Source organism: Eubalaena glacialis, chromosome 8 (genome assembly GCF_028564815.1).
Source record: "Eubalaena glacialis isolate mEubGla1 chromosome 8, mEubGla1.1.hap2.+ XY, whole genome shotgun sequence".
In the NCBI taxonomy this organism is placed as follows: domain Eukaryota; kingdom Metazoa; phylum Chordata; class Mammalia; order Artiodactyla; family Balaenidae; genus Eubalaena; species Eubalaena glacialis.
This window is the reverse complement of record NC_083723.1, coordinates 43,067-64,368: the sequence shown is the minus strand read 5'-3', so window position 1 is coordinate 64,368 and position 21,302 is coordinate 43,067.

The following is a 21,302-nucleotide window of genomic DNA, read 5'->3' as shown; positions in this document are numbered from 1 at the left end:
TCACAATGCTCCATGACCACTTTCATCAAAATGCTCCATGAGCATTGTCATCACAAGGCTCCATGCCTTATCATCAAAATGCTCCATGACCATTGACATGACAATGCTCCATGGCCCTTGTCATCACCATGTTCCATGACCCCTGTCTTCACAATGCTCCATTACTCTTGTCATCACAATGTTTCAAGCCCTTATCTTCACAATGCTCCATGACCCTTGTCATCACAATCCTCCATGAACTCTGTAATCACAATGATCCAGGACCAATTTCATCACAATGCCCCAATACCAATTTCATCACAAAGCTACATGACCCCTTTCATCAAAATACACCATGACCATTGTCATCACAAGTCTCCATGCCCTTATCATCACAATGTTCCATGAACCCTTTCATCACAATGATCCATGACCCTTGTCATCACAATGCTACATGAGTCCTGTCTTCACAATGCTCCATGCCCCCTTTCATCACAATGTGCCATGCTCCCTGTCATTACAATGTTCCATACCCTTATCCTGGCAATGCTCCATGACACCTGTCATTGCAATGATCGATGACTCCTTTCATCACAATGCTCCATGACCCCTTTCATCACAATGCTCCATGACCACTTTCATCACAATGCTCCATGGCTCTTGTATCACAATGCTCCATGGCCTTATCATCACAATGCTGCATCACACCTGTCATTGCAATTATCCATTACCCCTTTCCTCAGAGTGCTCCATGACCATTGTCATCACAATGCTCCATGGGCTTTGGAATAACCATGTCCATGACAACTTTCTTCACAATGCTCCATGACCATTGTCATCACAATTCTCCATGATCCCTTTTATCACAATGATCCATGACCTCTTTCATCACAATGCTCCATGATGCCTGTTATCACAAGGCTCAATGACCACTTTCATCACAATGCTCGCTGACCCCTTTCATCACAATGCTTCATGGCCCTTGTCATTACAATTCCCCATAACCCCTTTCATCACAATACTTCATGACCCTTGTCATCACAATGCTCCATGGCTTATGTCATCATAATTCCCCATGACCTCTGTCATCAAAATGCTCCATGGCCTTTGTCATCACTATGCTCCATGGCCCCTGTAATCACAGTGCTCCATGATTCTTTCATCACAATGCTGCATGGCCGTTGTCATCACAATGCTCCAATGCCCTTTTCATCACAATGCTCCATGACCACTTTCATCCCAATGCCCCATAGCCATTGTCATCACAATGCCCCATGACACCTTTCATCACAATGCTCATTGACCCCTTTCATCAAAATGTTCCATGCCCCCTGTCATCACAATACTCCATGATCCCTGTAATCCCAATGATCCATGACCACTTTCATCACAATGCTCAAGGACAATTTTCATCACAATGCCCAATGCCCCCTGTCATCACAATGCTCCAAGGCCCTTGTCATCATAATGCTCCATGACCCCGTCATCATAGTGTTCCATGATCCCTGTAATCACAATGATCCATGACCCCTTTCATCACAATGCTCCAGTACCACTTTCATCACCATGCTCCATGCCCCTTGTCATCACAATGCTCCAGAACTCTTCTCATTACAATTCTCCATGCCCGTGTCATCACAATGCTCCATGACAATGTCATCACAATGCTCCAGGACTCTTGTCATCACAATGCTTCATGGCGCTTTTCATCACAATGATCCATGACCACTTTCATCACAAAGCTCCATGACACCTTTCATCACAATGCTCCATTACCACTGTCATGACAATGCCAGATGACCCCTGTCATCACAATGCTCCATGACCTCTGTCATCACAATGCTCCATGACCCTTGTCATCACAATGCTCCATGATCCCTTTAATCACAATGATCCATGACCCCTTCCTCACAATGCTCCAATACCTCTGTCATCACAATGTTCAATGCACTTTTCATCAAAATGCTCCATGGCCCATGTAATCAAAAGTCTTCATGCCCTGGTCATGTCAATGCTCCAGAACTCTTGACATCACAATGCTCCATGCCCGTGTCATCACAATGCCCCATGACACTTGTCACCACAATGCTCCATGGCCCTTGTCATCAAATGCTACTTGGTGTTTTTCATCACAATGCTCTGTGACAAATTTCATCACAATGCTCCATGGCCCTTGTTGTCACAATGCCACATGTCCCCTTTCATCACAATGCTCCATGCCCCTGTCATCACAATGCCCCATGTTCCCTTTAATCAAAAGACTCCATTACCTCTTTCATCACAATGCTTCATGACGATTGTCATCACAATTGTCCATGGCCCTGTCATCACAATGCTCCATGGCCATTGTCATCACAATGCTACATGGCCTTTGTAATCACAGTGCTCCATGACCCGTTTGATCACAATGGTCCATGACCCCTGTCATCACAATGCCCCATGACCCCTTTCATCACAATGCTCCATGCCCACTGTCATCAAAATGCCTCATGACCCCTGTCATAACAATGCCCCATGGCCCTTGTCATCACAAATCTCCATGACCCCTGTCATCACAATGATCCATGACCACTTTCATCACAATGCTCCAGTTCCCCTTTCATCACAATGCTCCATGCCACTTTTCATCACAATGCTCCATGCCCTTGTCATCACAATTCTCCATGTCCCTCTTCCTTACAATGCTACAATACCCCTTTCATCACAAGGCTCCATGCCACTTGTCATCAAAATGCTACATGTCCTTTTCATCACAATGCCCCATGATCCCTTTAATCACAATGCTCCATGACCACTTTCATCACAGTGCTTCATGACAATTGTCATCACAATTCTCCATGGCCCTACCATCAGAATGCTCCATGACTCCTGTCATTGCAATGATCCATGACACGTTTCATCTCAATGCTCCATGACAACTGTCATCACAATGTTCCATGCCCTTGTCATCACAATTGTCCATGGCCCCTGTAATCACAATGCTCCATGCCCATGTCATCACAATGCTCCAGAACTCTTCTCATCACAATTCTCCATGCCCATGTCATCACAATGCTCCATGACAATGTCATCACAATGCTCCAGGACACTTGTCATCACAATGCTCCATGGCGGTTTTCATCACAAGGCTCCATGACCACTTTCACCACAACGCTCCATAACCCATTTAATCACAATGCTCCATGGCCCTTGTCATCACAATGTACCATGACCCATTTTATCTCAATGCTCCATGACCCATTTCCTCACAATGCTCCATGCCCCTATCATCACAATGCTCCATGACCCCTGTCATCGCAATGATCCATGAACCCTTTCATCACATTGCTCCATGATGCCTGTCATAACAATTCTCAATGGCGCTTTTCATCACAATTCTCCATGGCCTTTTCATCGACATGCTCCAGAACTCACTTCATCACAATGCTCCATTCACTTGTCATCACAATGCTACATGACCACTGTCATCACAACGCTCAATGGCCCTGTCATCACAGTGCCCCATGAAACCTTTCATCACAATTTTAGATGACCACTGTTATCACAATGTCCCATGACACCTGTCATCACAATTCGCCATGGCCCTTGTCATCACAATGCTCCATGAACCGTGTCATCACAACGTTCCAGGACACTTGTCATCACAATGATCCATGACCACTTTCAGCACAATGCTCCATGACCACTGTCATCACAATGATCCATGGCCTATGTATTCACAATGCTCCATGGCCCCTATAATCGCTGTGCTCCATGACCCCTTTCATCACAATGTTCCATGACCACTCTCATCACAATGCCGCATGACGCCTGTCATCACAATGCTCCAAGGTCCCTCTCATCACAATGCTCCATGATCCCTGTCAACACAATGTTCCCTGCCCATGTCATCACAATGCTCCTTGTCCCCTGTAATCACAATGCTCCATACCCTTGTTATCACAATGCTCCATGGCCCCTGTAATCACAATGCTCCATGCCCTTATCATCACAATATTCCAGAACTCTTGTTATCATAATGCTCCATGCCCGTGTCCTCACAATGCCCCATGACACCTGTCATCACAATTCACCATGGCCCTTGTCATCACAATGCTCCATGAACCGTGTTATCACAATGTTCCAGGACACTTGTCATCACAGTGCTCCATAACCACTTACATCACAATGCTCTTTGACCCCTGTCATCACAATGCTCCATGCGCTTGTCATCACAAGGCTTCATGAACCTTGTCATCACAATGTCACATGACCCCTGTCATCACAATGTTCCATGACCTTTCTCATCACAATGTTCCATGCCCTTGTCATCACAATGCTCCAGAACTCTAGTCATCATAATGCTCCATGCCCGTGTCATCACAATGCTCCATGACACTTGTCATCACAAAGTTCCATGGCCTTTGCAATCACAATGCTCCATGGCCCCTCTCATCACAGTGCTCCATGATACCTTTCATCACAATTCTAGATGACCACTGTCATCAAAATGCCTCATGACACTCTCATCACAATTCTCCATGGCCCTTGTCATCACAATGCTCCATGAACCGTGTCATCACAATAGTCCAGGACACTTGTCATCACAATGATCCATGACCACTTTCATCACAATGCTCCTTGACCCCGGTCATCACAATGCTCCATAATACCTTTCATCACAATTCTAGATGACCACTGTCATCACATTGCCCCATGACACCTCTCATCACAAATGGCCATGGCCCTTGACATCACAATGCTCCATTAACAGTGTCATTACAATGTTCCAGGACACTTGTCATCACAATGATCCATGACCACTTACATCACAATGCTCTTTGACCTCTGTCATCACAATGCTCCATGGCCCCTGTAATCAGATCGCTCCATGATCCCTTTCATCACAATGCCTCATGACGCCTGTCATCACAATGCTCCATGGCCTCTTTCATCACAATGCTCCATGACCGCTGTCATCACAATGTTCCCTTCCCTTGTCAGCACAATGCTCCATGGCCCCTGTAATCACAATGCTCCATGCCCTTGTCATCACAATGCTCCAGAATTCTTGTCATCACAATGTTCCATGGCCTTTGTCATCACAATGCTCCATGACACTTGTCATCACAATGCTCCATGGCCTTTGTCATTACAATGCTCCATGGCACCTGTCATCACAGTGCTCCATGATACCTTTCATGACAATGCTAGGTGACCACTGTCATCACAATGCCCCATGACATCTGTCACCACAATTAGCCATGGCCCTTTTCATCACAATGTTCCATGAACCATGTCATCACAAGGTTCCAGGACACTTTTCAGCACAATGATCCATGTCCCCTTTCCTAACAGTGCTCCAGTACCTCTTTCATCACAATGTTCCATGCCACTTGTCATCACAATGCACCATGCCCTTGTCAGCACAATGCTCCTTGGCCCCTGTAATCAAAATACTCCATGCCATCGTCATCACAATGCTCCAGATCTCTTCTCATCACACGGCTCCATGGCTGTGTAAACACAATCCTCCAGGACCACTGTCATCACAATGCTCGATGACCCATGTAATCACAATGTTCCATTGTACCTGTCAACACAATGCTCCATGACCACTGTCATCACAATGCCCCATGAAGCCTGTCATCACAATGCTCCATGGCCTATGTATTCACAATGCTCCATGGCCCCTGTAATCACATTGCTCCATGATGTTTCATCACAGTGCTCCATGACCCCTCTCATCACAATGTTCCCTGCCCCTGTCATCACAATGTTCCATGGCCCCTGTAATCACAATGCTCCATGCACTTGTCACCACAATTCTCCAGAACTCTTGTAATCATAATGCTCCATGCTCGTGTCATCACAAGGCTCCATGACACTTGTCATCACAATGCTCCATGTCCTATGTATTCACAATGCTCCATGGCCCCTGTAATCACATTTCTCCATTATCCCTTTCATCACAATGCTGCATGATCCGTGTCATCATAATTCTCCGTGACCGCTGTCATCACAAAGATCCAGGACCATTTTCATCACAATGCTGCATGCCCCATGTCATCACAATGCCCCATGACCCCTGTCATCACAATGCTCCATGGCCTTTGTCATCACAATGCTCCATCTCCACTGTCATCACAATGCTCGATGACCCTTGTCATCACAATATTCCATGTCGTTTGCATCACAATGCTCCATGGCCCGTATAATCACAATAATCCATGCCCTTGTCATCACAATGCTCCAGAACTCTTTTCATCACAATGTTCCATAGTCTTTGTCATCACAATGCTACATAGCCCCTGTCATCATAGTGCTCCATGATACCTTTCATCACAGTTTAGATGACCACTGTCATGACAACGCCCCATGACACCTGTCATCACAATTCAACATGGTCCTTGTCATCACAATGCTCCATGAACCGTGTCATCACAATGTTCCAGGACACTTGTCATCACAATGATCCATGACCACTGTCATCACAATGCTCCATGACCACTGTCATCACAATGCTCCATGGCTTATGTATTCACAATGCTCCATGGCTCCTGTAATCACATTGTTCCATGATCCCTTTCATCACAATGCTCCATGACCACTGTCCTCGCAATGCACCATGACGCCTGTCATCACAATGCTCCATGGCCCCTTTCATCACAATGCTCCATGGCCTATGTATTCACAATGCTCCATGACCCCTTTCATCACAATTCTCCATGACCCCTGTCATCACAATGTTCCATGACAGTTGTCATCACAATGCTCCATGACCCCTGCCATCACAATGTTCCCTGCTCTTGTCATCACAATGCTCCAGAAGTGTTGTCATCATAATGCTCCATGCCCGTTTTATCACAGTGCTCCATGCCCTTGTCATGACAATGCTCCAGAACTCTGTCATCATAATGCTCCATGCCCGTGTCATCACAATGCTCCATGGCCCTTTTCATCACAGAGCTCCATGATACCTTTCATCACAATGCTAGATTACCACTGTCATCACAATGCCCCATGACACCTGTCATCACAATTCGCCGTGGCCCATGTCATCTCAATGCTCCATGAACCGTGTCATCACAAGGTTCCAGGACACTTGTCATCACAATGATCCATTACCACTTTCATCACAATGCTCCATGACCCCTCTCATCTCAATGTTCCATGGCCTTTGTATTCAAAATTCTCCATGGTCCCTGTAATCACGGTGCACCATGACCCCTTTCATCACAATGCTCCATGACCATTGTCATCACAATGCCCCATGACGCCGGTCATCACAATGCTCCATGAAACCTGCCAGCACAATGATCCATGACACTTGTCATCACAATGCACCATGCCCTTGGCAACACAATGCTCCAGATCTCTTCTCATCACAATGGTCCATTCCCGTGTCAATGCTCCATGATCCCTGTCATCACAATGCCCAATGCCCCCTGTCATCACAATGCCCCATGACCCTGTCATCACAATGCTCCATGGTCCTTGTCATCACAAAGCACCATGACCCCGGTCCTCACAATGATCAATGATCCCTTTCCGCACAATGCTCCAGTACCCCTTTCATCACAATGTTCCATGACACTTGTTATCACAAAGTTCCATGACCCCTGTCACCACAATGTTCCCTGCCCATGTCATCACAATGCTCCATGTTGCCTGTAATCACAATGTTCCATGACCTTTCATCACAATGCTCCATGGCTCTTGTCATCACAATGCTCCAGGTCAACTTTCATCACAGTGCTCCATGCCCACTGTCATCACAAGGCCCAAAGCCCTCAGTCATCACATTGCCCCATGCCCCCTGTGATCACAATGCCCCATAACCCCTGTCACCACAATGCTCCATGGCCTTGTCATCACAATGCTTCATGAATATTGTCATCACAATGTTCCATGACCCCTGTCATCACAAAGCTCCATGACCCTTGTCATCACAATGCTGCACGATCCCTGTCATCACAATTCTCCGAGACTGCTGTCATCACAATGCTCCAGGACCATTTTCATCACATTGCTCCATGCCCCCTATCACCACAAAGCCCCATGACCCCTGTCATCACAATGTTCCATGGCTTTTGTCATCACAATGCTCCATGACACCTGTCATCACAATGCTCGATGACCCTTGTCATCACAATGCTCCATGCCATTGTCATCACAATGCTCCAGAACTCTTATCATCATAATGCTCCATACACGTGTCATCGCAATGCCCGATGACACCTGTCATCACAATTCTCCATTACCTTTGTCATCTCAATGCACCACGGTGCTCTTCATCACAATGCTCCGGGACAACTTTCTTCACAGTGCTCCATGCCCCCTGTCATCACAATGCCCAATGCGCCCTGTCATCGCAATGCCCCTTGACCCCTGTCATGAAAATGCTCCATGGCCTTTGTATTTTCAATGCTCCATGGCCCCTGAAATCACAGTGCTCCATGGCCCCTTTCATCACAATGCTCCATGACCACTGTCATCACAATGCCACATGACGCCTGTCATCACAATGGTGCAAGGGCCCGCTCATCACAATGCTCCATGACTGCTGTCATCACAATGTGCCCTGCCCATGTTACCACAATGCTCCATGTCCCCTTTAATCACAATGTTCCATGCCCTTTTCATCACAATGCTCCAGAATTCTTGTCATCACAATGTTCCATGACCGTGTTATCACAATGCTTCCTGACCCATGTCATTTCAATTCTCCATGACCTTTGTCATCACCATGCACCATGGCTCTTGTCATCACACTGCTCCATGGTGCTTTTCATCACAATGCTCCAGGACAACTTTCATCACAGTGCTCCATACGCCCTGTCATCACAATGCCCAATGCCCCCTGTCATCACTATGCCCCCTGACCCTTGTCATAACAATGCTCCTAACAGAGTGACTCCTAACACAGTCACTGACACTGTCCCTAACTAAGGCCCTGAGACTACTCCTAACTCAGGCCCTGACACTGTCCATAACTTAGGCCCTGGCACTACTCCCAACTTAGGCTCTGACGCTGTCCCTAACTAAGGGTCTGACAGTACTCCCAACTCAGACACTGACACTCTCCCAAATTAAGGCCTTGACACTACTCTTAACTCAGGCCCTGACACTGTCCATAATAAAGACCCTGACACTAATGCCAACTTAGACACTGACACTGTCCGTAACTTAGGCCCTGACACTACCACCATCTCAGCCACTGACACCATCCCTAACTAAGGGTCTGACACTACTCCCAACTCAGGCACTGACACTCTCCCTAATTAAGGCCCTGACAGTACTCCCATCTCAGGCACTGACACTGTCCCTAACTAAGGCCTTGACACTACTCCTAACTCAGGCACTGACACTAACCTAAATAAGGTCCTGACTCCACTCCTAACTCAGGAACTGTAACTGTCACTAACTAAGGCCATTACACTACTCTTAACACAAGAACTGACACTTTCCGTAACTAAGGCTTCACACAATACTTAACTCATGCCCTGACACTTTCCTTAACTAAGACCCTGACACTACTCCCAACTCAGTCACTGACACTGTTCCTAACTAAGGCCCAGAAACTACTCCCAATTCAGGCCCTGACACTGTCCCTAACTAAGGAACTGATACTACTCCCAACTCAGGCACTGACACTGTCCCTAACTAAGGCCCTGACACTACTCTCAACTCAGGCACTGACACTGTCCCTAACTAAGGCCCTGACACTACTCTCAACTCAGGCACTGACACTGTCCCTAACTAAGGCCATGACACTAATCCCAAGTGAGGCACTGATGCTGTCCCTAACTAAAGCCTGACTCTCTTCCCAACTCAGGCACTGATACTGTCCCTATCTAAGGCTCTGACACTACTCCCAACTCAGGCACTGATGCTGTCCCTAACTAAAGCCCTGACTCTCTTCCCAACTCAGGCACTGACGCTGTCCCTATCTAAGGCTCTGACACTACTCCCAACTCAGGCAATGATGCTGTCCCTAACTAAGGCCCTGACACTACTCCCAACTCAGGCAATGACGCTGTCCCTAACTAAGGCCCTGACACTACTCCCAAGTCAGGCACTGAAGCTGTCCCTAACTAAAGCCCTGACTCTCTTCCCAACTCAGGCACTGACACTGTCCCTAACTAAAGCCCTGAGACTACTCCTAACTCATGCCCTGACATTGTCCCTAATTAAGGCCCTGACACTACTCCCAAATCATGCACTGACAGTGTCCCTATCTACGGCCCTCAGACTACTCACAAGTCAGACACTGACGCCGTCCCTAAGTAAGGCCCTGACACTACTCCCAACTCAGGCACTGACGCTGTCCCTAACTAAGGCCATAACACTACTCCCAACTCAGGCACTGACACTGTCCCTAACTAAGGCCCTGACACTACTCCCAACCCAGGCACTGACACTGTCCCCAGCTAAGGCCCTCACACTACACCTAACTCAGGCTATGACACTGTCCCTAACTTAGGCCCTGACACTACTCCTTACTTAGGCACTTACACGCTCCCTAACTAAGGCCTTGACATTACTCTTAACTCATGCCCTGACACTGTCCCTAACAAAGACCCTGACACTATTCCCAACTCAGGCACTGACACTCTCCCTAATTAAGACCCTGACACTACTCCCATCTCAGCCACTGACACTGTCCCTAAGGCCCTGACACTACTTCCATCTCAGGCATTGACATTTTTCCTACCTAAGGCCCTGACCCTATTCTCAACTCAGGCACTAACACTGTCTCTTACTAATGCCCTGACAGTACTGCCAACTCAGGCACTGACACTGTCCCTAACTAGGCCCTGACACTACTCCCAACTCTGGCACTGACACTGTCCCTAACTAAGGCCCTGATATTTCTCCCAACTCCGGCACTGACACTGTCACTAACTAATTTAGACCTAATATGCTAGAACCTCAGGCTCTCCTCTTTTGCAAAAGATAATCAGAACATGATACAGTTATAACTAACAGAACCAACCTGAAGACTCCTGAATCAGGCATGGCTCTCTATGGGTAAATAATTAGGAACAGGCTCCAATAATCAAGACATGAATCTACCAATAAAAATACCCATATGCTGAACGAACAAACATTTACCACCCTAGTGTGTTTAACCTACTAATTAGCAAGAGTACCCAATTGGAAAAAGCTGGAAATGCTGTCTTCACAGAAGACAGCTCCTATATGCAAAAACCCCTTTTCTCTTCTAGCTGAAGTGAGCCTCTCAAGAAAACCTTCTCAATTTTTGCAGCACACCCTTGATACAACAAACTGCTAAAAGTAGACCCCAAACCTTTGGATTCATTTTACTCAGTGACTCTGAAATTAAAGGACATCCAAACAATAACTTCCAGCAAATATCAACTAAAAATCAAGCCAGTGAGATGGAAATACATGTGAGGTTTTTGTTTCTGACTACCTGTCCTTGAAAATATACAAAAACCACTCTTGAAACCAGTTATTAACCTGTAACCAGTGCAAAGCTTTGGGCAATGTCACTAAACTTTCGATGTTTACATGGATGGACCTAGAGATTATGATACTAAGTGAAGTAAGTCAGAAAGAGAAAGACAAATATCACTTATATGTGGAATCTGATTAGAAAAATGATACAAATGAACTTACTTACAAAACAGAATCAGACTCAGAGATCTCGAAATCAAATTTAGGATTACCAAAGGGGAAAGTGGGGGGAAGTGATAAATTAGGAGATCGGGTTGACAGTAACATATAAACATTACTATATATAAAATAGATAACTAATAAGGACCTACTGTATAGCACAGGGAACTCTACTCAATTTTCTGTAATAACCTATATGGGAGTAAAATCTGGAAAAGAATGCATATGTGTGTGTGTGTGTGTTTATATATATATATATATATATATATATATATCTGATTCACTTTTCTGTAAACCTGAAACTAATACAACCTTGTAAGTCAACTACACTGCAATAAAAATATTTTTTAAAAAACTATAAAAAGAAAAAAAGACCCTGAAACTACTCCCAACTCAGGCACTGACACTGTCCCTAACTAAGGCCCTGACACTACTCCCAACTAAGCCACTGACACTGTCCCTAACTACGGCCCTGACACTACTCCTAACTCAGGCACTGACACTGTCCCTTACTAATGTCCAGACACTACTCCCAACTCAGGCACTGACATTGTTCCTAACAAAGGCCCTGACACTACTCCCAACATAGGCATTGAGACTGTTCCTAAATACGCCCTGACACTACTCCTAACTCAGGCACTGACAGTGTCCCTAACTACGGCCCTCACACTACTCCCAACTCAGGCACTGATGCCGTCCCTAAGTAAGGCCCTGACACTACTCCCAACTCAGGAACTCACGCTGTCCCTAACTAATGCTCTGACACTACTCCCAACTCAGGCACTGACACTGTCCCTAACTAAGGCCATAACACTACTCCCAACTCAGGCACTGAGACTGTCCCTAACTAAGGCCCTGACATTTCTCCCAACTCCGGCACTGACACTGTCACTAACTAAGGCCCTGCAACTACTCACAACTCCGGCCCTGACACTGTTCCTAACTACCAGTCTCAAACTACTCCGAACTCAGGCCCTGACACTATTCCTAACACAGTTAATGACACAGTCCCTAACTAAGGCCCTGAGACTACTCCTAGCTCAGGCCCTGACACTGTCCGTAACTTAGGCCTTGGCACTACGCCCAACTCAGGCACTGACGCTGTCCCTAACTAAGGGTCTGACACTACTCCCAACTCAGACACTGACACTCTCCCAAATTAAGGTCTTGACATTACTCTTAACTCAGGCCCTGACACTGTCCATAGTAAACACCCTGACACTAATCCCAATACAGGCAATGACACTGTCCGTAACTAAGGCCCTGACAATACTCCCATCTCATCCACTGAAACCGTCCCTAACTATGGCCCTGACACTATTCACAACTCAGGCACTAACACTGTCCCTAACTATGGCCCTGACACTACTCCCAACTCAGGCACTGACAGTGTCCCTAACTAAGGCACTGATACTACTCCCAACTCAGGCACTGATGCTATCCCTAACTAAGGCCCTGAAACATCTCCCAAGTCAAGCAGTGATGCTCTCCCTACTAAGGCTCTGACACTACTCCCAACTCAGGCACTGACACTCTCCCTAACTAAGGCCTTGACACTACTCTTAACTCAGGCCCTGAAACTGTCCCTAACAACGACCCTGACATTACTCTCAACTCAGCCACTGACATTGTCCCTAACTACGGCCCCGACACTACTGCCACCTCAGCCACGGATATTTTCCCTAACTAAGGCACTGACACTACTCCCAACACAGGCACTGACACTGTCCCTAAATAAGGCCCTGACACTACTCCCAACTTAGGCACTGACACTGTCCCTAAGACCCTGATACTACTCCCACCTCAGGCACTGACACTGTCCCTAACTAAGGCAGTGGAAACACTCCCAACATAGGCACTGACACTGTCCCGTTCTACTGTCCTGACACTACTCCCAACTCAGGCACTGACAGTGTCCCTAACTACGGTCCTCACACTACCCCCAACTCAGGCACTGACGCTGTCCTTAACTAAGGCTCTGACACTACTCCCAACTCAGGCACTCACGCTGTCCCTAACTAAGGCCATAACACTACTCCCAACTCAGGCACTGACACTGCCCCTAACTAACGCCCAGACAATAGAACCAACTCAGACACTGACACTGATCCTAACTAAGGTCCTGACACTACTCCCAACCCAGGCACTGACACTCTCCCTAACTAAGGCCCTCACACTACTCCTAACTCAGGCTCTGACACTGTACCTAACTTAGGCCCTGACACTACTCCTTACTTAGGCACTGACATGCTCCCTAACTAAGGCCCTGAGACTACTTCTACCTCAGGACCTGACACTGTCCCTAACTAAGGCCCTGATACTACTCCCAACTCAGGCAGTGACACTCTCCCTAACTAAGACCCTGACACTACTCCCATCTCAGTCACTGACACTGTCCCTAACTAAGGCCTGACACTTCTCCCAACTAAGCCACTGACAGTGTCCCTAACTACGGCCCTGACACTACTCCTAACTCAGGCACTGACACTGTCCCTAACTAAGAGCCTGATACTACTCCCAACTCAGTCACTGACACTGTCCCTTACTAATGCCCTGACACTACTCCCACCTCAGGCACTGACACTCTCCGTAACTAAGGAAGTGAAAACACTCCCAACCTAGGCACTGACACTGTCCCTAACTAGGCCCTGATACTACTCCCACCTCAGGTACCGACACTGTCCCTAAATAAGTCCTTGACATTACTCCCAACTCAGGCACTGACACTGTTACGAGCTTAGGCCCTTCCACTACTCACAACACAGGCCCTGCCTCTGTCCCTAAATACCGCTCTCAAACTACTCCTAAATCAGGCCCTAACACTATTCCTAACACAGTCACTGACACTGTCGCTAACTAAGGCCTTGAGAATACTCCTATCTCAGGCCCTGACACTACTCCCAACTCAGACGCTGAAGCTGTCCCTACATAAGGCTCTGACACTACTCCCAACTCCGGCAGTGAGGCCGTCCCTAAGGCCTTGACACTACTCCCGACTCAGGCAATGACACTGTCCCCAACTAAGGCCCTGACATTACTCCCAACTCAGGCAATGATGCTGTCACTAACTAAGGCCCTGACACTACTCCCAAGTCAGGCACTGATGCTGTCCCTAACTAAAGCCCTGACTCTCTTACCAACTCAGCCACTGACGCTGTCCCTAACTAAGGCTCTGACACTACTCCAAACTCAGACACTGACACTCTCCCTACCTAAGGCCTTGACAATACTCTTAACTCAGGCCCTGATATTGTCCCTAAAAAAGACCCTGACACTACTCCCAACTCAGGCACTGACACTGTCCCTAACTAAGGCCCTGACACTACTCCCAACTAAGCCACTGACACTGTCCCTAATTACGGCCCAGACACTACTCCTAACTCAGGCACTGACACTCTCCGTTACTAATGTCCTGACGCTATACCCAACTCAGGCACTGACATTGTTCCTAACAAAGGCCCTGACACTACTCCCAACATAGGCACTGAGACTGTCCCTAAATACGCCCTGACACCACTCCCAACTCAGGCACTGCCAGTGTCCCTACATATGGCCCTCACACTACTCCCAACTCTGACACTGCAGCTGTCCCTAAAATAGGCTCTGACACTACGCCCAACTGCGGCAGTGACACTGTCCTTAACTAAGGCCTTGACACTACTCCCAACTCAGGCAATGACACTGTCCATAATAAAGACCCTGACACTCATCCCAACTCAGGTACTGACACTACTCCCAACTCAGGCAATGCCGCTGTCCCAAACTAAAGCACTGACACTACTCCTAACTCAGGTTTTGACGCGATAACTAAGAAAGGCCCTCACACTATTCCTAACTCAGGCACTGACGCTGTCCATAACTTAGGCCCTGACCCTACTCCTAAATCAGGCACTAACACTCTCCCTAACTAAGGCCCTGAGACTACTCAAACCTCAGGCCCTGAAACTGTCCCTAACTAAGGCTCTGACACTGCTCGCAACTTCGGCACTGACACTCTCCCTAACTAAGGCCTTAACACTACTCTTAGCTAAGGCCCTGACACTTTCCCTAACAAAGACCCTGACACTACTCCCAACTCAGGCAATGACACTGTCCCTAACTAAGGCCCTGACACTATTCCCAAGTCAGGCACTGATGCTGTCCCTAACTACCACTCTCACACTACTCGACCTCAAGCCCTGACACTATTCCTAACTCAGTCACTAGCACTGTCCCTAACTAAGGCCCTGACACTACTCCCAACTCAGGCACTGACACTATCCCTAACTAAGACCCTGACACTACTCCCAACTCTGGCACTGACGCTGTCCCTAACTAAGGCTCTGACACTACTCCCATCTCAGGCATTGACACTCCCTAACTAAGGCCTTGACACTACTCTTCACTCAGGCCCTGACACTGTCCCTAACAAAGACCCTGACGCTACTCCTAACTCAGGCACTGACACTGTCCCTAAATAAGGCCCTGACACTACTACCAACTAAGCCACTGACACTGTCCCTAACTACGGCCCTGACACTACTCCTAACTCAGGCACTGACACTGTCCCTTACTAATGTCCTGACATTACTCCGACCACAGGCACTGATATTGTTCCTAACAAAGGCCCTGACACTATTCCCAACATAGGCACAGAGACTTTCCCTGAATACGCCCTGACAGTACTCCCAACTCAGGCACTGACACTGTCGCCAACTAAAGCCCAGAGACTACTCCTAACTCACGCCCTGACACTGTCCCGAAGGCCCTGACACTACTTCCAACTCAGGCACTGACATTGTCCCTACCTAAGGCCCTGACACAATTCTCCACTCAGGCACTGACTCTGTCCCTTACTAATGCCCTGACACTACGGCCAACTCAGGCACTGACACTTTCCCTAAATAAGGCCCTGAGACCTCTCCCAACTCAGGCACTGACACTGTCCCTAACTAAGACCCTGATACTACTCCCAACTCAGGCACTGACACTGTCCCTAACTAAGGCCCTGATATTACTCCCAAATCAGGCACTGACACAGTCGCTAACTTAGGCCCTTACACTACTCACAACACAGGCCCTGACACTGTCTCTAAATACCGCTCTCACACTACTCCTAAATCAGGCCCTAACTCTATTCCTAACACAGTCACTGACACTGTCCCTAACTAACGCCCTGAGAATACTCCTATCTCAGGCCATGACACTATTCCCAACTCAGACACTGAAGCTGTCCCTAAATAAGGCTCTGACACTACGCCCAACTCCAGCAGTGGCGCTGTCCCTAACTAAGGCCTTGACACTACTCCCAACTCAGGTAATGACACTGTCCAAAATAAAGACCCTGACACTCATCCCAACTCAGGCACTGACACTACTCCCAACTCAGGCAATGACACTGTCCCTAACTAGGACACTGACACTACTCCTAACTCAGGCCCTGACACGATAACTAAGAAAGGCCCTCACACTACTCCTAACTCAGGCACTGATACTGTCCCTAACTAAGTCTCTGACACTGCTCGCAACTCCGGCACTGACACTCTCCCTAACTAAGGCCTTAACACTACTCTTAGCTAAGACCCTGACATTGTCCCTAATATAGACCCTGACACTAATCCCATCTCACCACTGACACTGTCCCTAACTAAGGCCCTGACACTATTCCCAACTCAGGCACTGACACTTTCCCTAACTAAGGCCTTGACACAACTCTTAACTCAGGCCCGGACATTGTCCCTAATATAGACCCTGACACTAATCCCATCTCAGCCACTGACACTATCCCTAACTAAGACCCTGACACTAATCCCAACTCTGGCACTGACGCTGTCCCTAACCAAGGCTCTGACACTACTCTCAACTCAGGCATCGACACTCTCCCTAACTAAGGCCTTGACACTACTCTTCACTCGGGCCCTGACACTGTCCCTAACAAAGACCCTGACACTACTCCCAACTCAGGCACTGACACTGTCCCTAACTAAGGCCTGACACTTCTCCCAACTAAGCCACTGACAGTGTCCCTAACTACGGCCCTGACACTACTCCTAACTCAGGCACTGACACTGTCCCTTACTAATGTCCTGACATTACTTGGAACACAGGCACTGATATTATTACTAACAAAGGCCCTGACACTACTCCCAACATAGGCACTGAGACTGTCCCTGAATACGCCCTGACAGTACTCCCAACTCAGGCACTGACACTGTCGCTAACTAAAGCCCTGAGAGTACTCCTAACTCGCGCCCTGACATTATCCCTAACTAAGGCCCTGACACTACTCCCAACTCAAGCAATGACACTGTTCCTAACTAAGGCCCTGACACTACTCCCAACTCAGGCCCTGACACAGTCCCTAACAAAGGCCCTGACACTACTCCCAACTCAGGCACTGACTCTGTCCCTAACTAAGGCCATAACACTACTCCCAAATCAGACACTGACACTGTCCCTAATGCCGTGACACTACGGCCAACTCAGGCACTGACACATTCCCTAAAAAAAGGCCCTGACATTATCCCTAACTAAGGCCCAGACAATAGAACCAACTCAGGCAGTGACACTGTCCCTAACTAAGGCCCTGACACTACTCCCAACTCAGGCACTGACACTGTCCCTAACTAAGGCCCTCACACTTCTCCTAACTCAGGTTTTGAAACCGTCCCTAACTTAGGCCCTGACACTACTCCTTACTAAGGCACTGACACGCTCCTTAACAAAGGCCCTGAGACTATTTCTACCTCAGGCCCTGACATGGTCCCTAACTAAGGCACTGATATTACTCCCAACTCCAGCAGTGATGCTGTCCCTAACTAAGGCCCTGACATTACTCGTAACTCCGGCACTGACACTGTCCCTAACAAGGACCTGGCACTACTCCCAAATTAGACATTGACACTGTCCCTAATGCCCTGATACTACTCCCACCTCAGGCACTGATACTGTCCCTAACTAAGGCAGTGAAAACACTCCCAACAAAGGCACTGACACTGTCCCTAACTAGGCCCTGTTACTACTCCCACCTCAGGCTCCGACACTGTCCCTAACTAAGGCCCTGACATTACTCCCAACTCAGGCACTGACACTGTCGCTAACATAGGCCCTTACACTAGTCACAACACAGGCCCTGACACTGTCCCTAAATACCACTCTCACACTACTCCTAAATCAGGCCCTAACACTATTCCTACCACAGTCACTGACACTGTCCCTAATTAAGGCCCTGAGAATACTCCTATCTCAGGCCCTAACACTACTCCTAACATAGGCACTGAGACTGTCCCGAAATACGCCCTGACACTACTCCCAAATCAGGCACTGACACTATCCCTATCTAAGGCCCTGACACTACTCTCAACTCAGGCACTAACACTGGCCCTAACTAAGGACTTAACACTACTCTTAACTCAGTCCCTGACACAGTCACTAACAAAGGCCCTGACACTCTTCCCAACACAGGCACTGACACTTTCGCTAACTAAGGCACTGAAACTACTCACAGCTCAGGCCCTGACACTTTTCCTAACTACCGGTCTCAGACTACTCCTAACTCAGGACCTGGCACTATTCCTAACACAGTCACTGACACTGTCCCTATCTAAGGCCCTGAGTCTACTCCTAACTCAGGCCATGACACTGTCTGAAACTTAGGCCGTGGAACTACTTCCAACTCAGGCACTGACGCTGTCCCTAACTGAGGCCCTGACACTACTCCCAACTCAGGCACTGACACTGTCCCTAACTAAGGCCCTGACACTACTCTCAACTCAGGCACTAACACTGTCCCTAACTAAGGACTTGACACTACTCTTAACTCAGGCCCTAACACAGTCCCTAACAAAGGCCATGAAACTAATCTCAACTCACGCACTGACGCTATCCCTAACTAAGGCTCTGACATTACTCCCAACTCAGGCACTGACACTGTCCCTAACTAAGGCCATAACACTACTCCCAACTCAGGCACTGACACTCTCCCTAACTAAGGGCCAGACAATACAACCAACTCAGGCACTGACACTGTCCCTAACTAAGGCCCAGACAATAGAACCAACTCATGCACTGACACTGTCCCTAACTAAGGCCCTGACACTACTCCCAAACCAGGCACTGACACCGTCCCTAACTTAGGCTCTGACACTACTCCTTACTTAGGCACTGACACGCTCCCTAACTAAGGCCCTGAGACTACTTGTACCTCAGGTCCTGACACGGTCCCTAACTAAGGCACTGATACTACTACCAACTCAGGCACTGACACTCTCCCTAACTGAGGCCTTGACACTAGTCTTAACTCATGCCCTGACACTGTCCCTAACAAAGACCCTGACACTATTCCCAACTCAGGCACTGACACTCTCCTTAACTAAGACCCTGACACTACTCCCATCTCAACCACTGACACTGTCCCTAAGGCCCTGACACTTCTTCCAACTCAGGAACTGATATTGTCCCTACCTAAGGTCCTGACCCTATTCTCAACTCAGGCACTAACACCGTCCCTTACTAATGCTCTGACACTACTGCCAACTCAGGCACTGACACTGTCCCTAACTAGGCTCTGACACTACTCCCAACTCAGGCACTGACAGTGTCCCTAACTAAGGCCCTGACATTACTCCCAACTCCGGCACTGATACTTTCGCTAACTAAGGCACTGAAACTACTCACAACTCAGGCCCTGACACTTTTCCTAACTACCGGTCTCAGACTACTCCTAACTCAGGACCTGACGCTATTTGTAACACAGCCACTGACACTGTCTCTAACTAAGGCCCTGAGTCTACTCCTAACTCAGGCCCTGACACTGTCCGTAACTTAGGCCATGGCACTACTCCCAACTCAAACACTGACACTCTCCCAAATTAAGGCCTTGACACTGCTCTTAACTCAGGTCTTGACACTGTCCATAATAAAGAACCCGACACTAATCCCAACACAGGAACTGACACTGCCCGTAACTAAGGCCCTGGCACTACTCTCATCTCAGCCACTGACACCGTCCCTAACTATGGCCCTGACACTACTCCCAACTTATGCACTGGTGCTGTCCCTAACTAAGGCCCTGACACTACTCCTAACTCAGACCCTGAGAGTATAACTAAGAAAGGCCCTCACACTACTCTTAACTCAGTCACTGACACTGTCCATAACTTAAGCCCTGACACTACTCCTAATTCAGGCACTGACACTCTCCCTAAATAAGGCCCTGAGACTACTCCAACCTCAGGCCCTGAAACTGTCCCTAACTAAGGCTCGGACACTGCTCGCAATTCCGGCACTGACACTCTCCCTAACTAAGGCCTTAACACTACTCTTAGCTAAGGCCCTAACACTGTCCCTAACAAAGACCCTGACACTACTGCCAACTCCAGCAGTGATGCTGTCCCTAACTAAGGCCCTGACACTACTCCCAACATAGGCACTGACACTGTCCCTAACAAGGACCTGGCACTATTCCCAACTCAGGCACTGACACTGTCCGTAACTATTGCTCTCACTCTACTCCAACTCAAGCCCTGTCACTATTCCTATCTCAGTCACTGGCACTGTCCCTAACTAAAGCCCTGACATTACTCCCAAATCAGGCACTGACACTCTCCCTAACTAAGGCCTTGACACTACTCTTAACTCAGGCCCTGACATTGTCCCTAATAATGACCCTGACACTAATCTCATCTCAGTCACAGACACTGTCCCTAACTAAGGCCCTGACA